The 3115-nt window shown below is 37.8% G+C and overlaps 1 pseudogene; it reads right to left on the minus strand.

Annotated features, from left to right (window-relative positions):
• Nucleotides 1-222: 222 nt before the first annotated feature.
• Nucleotides 223-333, minus strand: LOC126701290 (U6 spliceosomal RNA; annotated as a pseudogene).
• Nucleotides 334-3115: the final 2782 nt, after the last annotated feature.

Here is a 3115-nt window from a genome sequence, read left to right on the forward strand (position 1 = left end):
ATAAGCTTCAACAGTTCTAAAAAAAATTTCTATTTTAAAGCTTTAATATTGATATTGAAGTATAACAACTATCAAAGATTCAAACTCTCTCTAAAAGAATTATGAGCACAAGTCTGGGCTAACCTGTTAAGCAAGACTCCAAAACGCATGTAAAGAAGCAGAAAGTGCAAAAACAACGAAGAAGACAGTGAAGCAGAATTCACGGCAGGATTAGGGAAAGAAAAAAATTTGGACCATTTCTCGATTTATGCGTGTCATCCTTGCGCAGGGGCCATGCGTTTTGAAAATATCATTTGTATTCTAATATGCCTTGATTCCCTTGTTCTGAAAAGACCCATATTTGTCAAGTTTATAGTACGAAATTTGTTGTTTAGAATTTAATTGATATCTTCTGCGTTTACAATCATTCGCCTTATATAAAGTCTCAAGAAATATTGTTTTGAAATTTTTTAGTTCATTTTCATAGCTGCTGACTGTCAGTTTTGGCACAGAAATCTGGGCATTAAGGTAATGCATTAAAAATGTTTTTGCTGTTTTCCCCAGATTTAGAACATATTTTTTCAGGCATGTTGGCTCCAATTAATTTGAGTCAGTGAGTGTATAACGATTATGATAAGTTAGTATCGTTAGCTTAATGCTGTCTGCTTTGTAGTGTTGATGTTCTCAGGAAAAGTCCAATTTGTTAAGTGAACTTTTTTAGTATAGTGAAGTCTTATTGCTTTGTATATACATTAGGTTGCTAGAAATTGGTGTAGTGGTGAGGGTTTCTACATACTGGGTTATCTTGACTAACAAAAAAAGAAAATTTATTTTCATCATAACACTGATTCCTTAGTTCTTTTTGAAGATGGATAATAGAAATGGTAGAAATAATAATAATAATCCCTCCCAAAAAGGAAATATAATTTGATTTGGGGCTGCATTGTCACTTCTAATTTGACTGTTTATGCAAAGTCATTAGGCATTTTACTTAAATATTTAAGTGGTGGCTGACCCCATGCCCACTGAAGAGACCATAGCCTAGCCATGGAAAATAGTTTGAGCTCCTGGCATGCCCTGGTGTGAATATGTCATCACAGGCAGTGCCCATTTTTTAAGTAGCTTTAAAACCCAATATGATGTGTTTTTCTTCTTTTGTCACTTCCTAATTGACACTTTTCTTGCCGATTGCACGAATTGGCAAACAAGGGCAGAATTTCAGTTACAGGAGCATCAAAGCTGTTGGCAAACATTCTGTACTCTTACCCTGGAATGGGTCTGTCTGTTGGGACCATGATTGCTGGATGGGATGAGACGGTAAAGACATATGACTGTATCATGTCATGTTTTCACATCATCTTTTAATCAGACTCTTGTAATTTGTATTTTCTATATGGTTGTAGGGTTCTATTTTCTCATGTTAAATAGGTTGAAACGGTGTATAATGACATAATCAATAAATGAACACAAACTTTTGATTCAGTTAGTAGCTGGAAAGAATTTAAAGATGTCATCGTCAGTTTCGAAGTTGCATCATTAAAATCAAATGAATTACTTGAGCACACAAATACAACCAAAGACAAATCTGATTATCTTCGGTATACTATTAGGTAAATTAATTTCTCATTGAATTATAACCAATTACATAATCCAATATGTGCGTCTTCTCTTCATTGCATCAGCTTAATGACATTTGTAACAATTGGTGGAGTTTTTGTTTTTTGGTTGCAACACAAGTTTGAACTCACTGTCTTGCACTAAACCAAGACTTCATGCTCAATCTTTTGCGCATGTTGCACATGCTTCAAACATCTTGGAAAAGGGACAATTTATTCTGTGTTTTTTTTTTTTTTTCGGTGTAAATCACAAACGTTTCCGTACATAATGAAGAATATAGCCAAATTCTACTTTATATATATATGACTAAATTTATATATAACCCATTGATTTAACCCAACTTAACCTGAGTCATGTGAGTTGGGTTGCATTGGAAAAAACCCTTCAATCCAACCCAATTTGGAAAAAACCCTTTGATTTAACATTCAAGAATTTTTTACTTTTGTTTTACTTTATGTAAGGACGAGCAAGTATTCATGCAGGTGCTACAAATGGAAGTTCTAATGTGAAGTACTTCACGATGGACATTCCAATTGAGTTAAATGATGGGATGGAAATCCAAGTATCAAACAAAATGATTGGATGGTATTATGAAATCAACTCATTCCTACAACAATCCAAGAATTCAAAATAAAATAAAAATTGAGGGAAACAAAAATAAAAGCATGTGCGGTGCATTTGAGGGAAACGTGCTCGGCCCGTAGTCATAAGAATTGAGGGAAACATGGTCATAAGAATTCAAACTAAATTAACCGAATACCTGCTCGGCCTGTACTGTAGCCAGTGACGCCCGGTACGCAGCAAGGACGTGTGTGGCATGCTCTGCGGTGCATTTTGGCCCGCTCCACCTACCAAACATGAGGTGTCGACAAATGCTCATTACTGAACCTTACATTTAACAAACTTTGCTTTTATATTTCACATCCATATACTAAGCATTGATAAGTTTCTTTCGTTTGTTAGTTTGGCATATTTTTAATTATATGAAAGAGACAAATAACGAGAACTCAATGAACGTACCTAATGGCAAGGGGCCCTGAGTGCACTGGCGGTAGAGGCGGCCTCACAACAGGGCATAATTGTGGGAACCTTGAATAGGCCCATAGCTGCACCAACAAGAGTGCTCCTCCAATCTGCATCGCATCCTTCTTCGATGAACCACAAAGTTGCCTATACAGCCAGGCCAATGCTGCACTACCCCAGCTATACCGTCTCGCATTGCTGACTGGGTTGAGCAACTGCAGAGGCAGTAGTGAGACCCGGTCCGCAGACCTGTCCATGAACAAGAGGGCCCCCATCCGTACAAGTAGGTGGTAGCGGGCATGTTGCTGCACGACTTCGTCAGTAGCGTCCACAACTAAGGGATCGGCAAACTGTGCATCAAGCTAGGTGTATCTTATCCTCGCCCCAGCAAGGGTAGACTTGTTTGAGTTTGGTATCGGGGGTGGAGGTTTATCGCCCAACAACTGTTCGCACAGCTCACTCCAATTGTAGTCTGTCTTCCCAGTGACAGGCAACC

The sequence above is a fragment of the Quercus robur genome, chromosome 9 (assembly GCF_932294415.1).
Source record: "Quercus robur chromosome 9, dhQueRobu3.1, whole genome shotgun sequence".
Lineage (NCBI taxonomy): Eukaryota > Viridiplantae > Streptophyta > Magnoliopsida > Fagales > Fagaceae > Quercus > Quercus robur.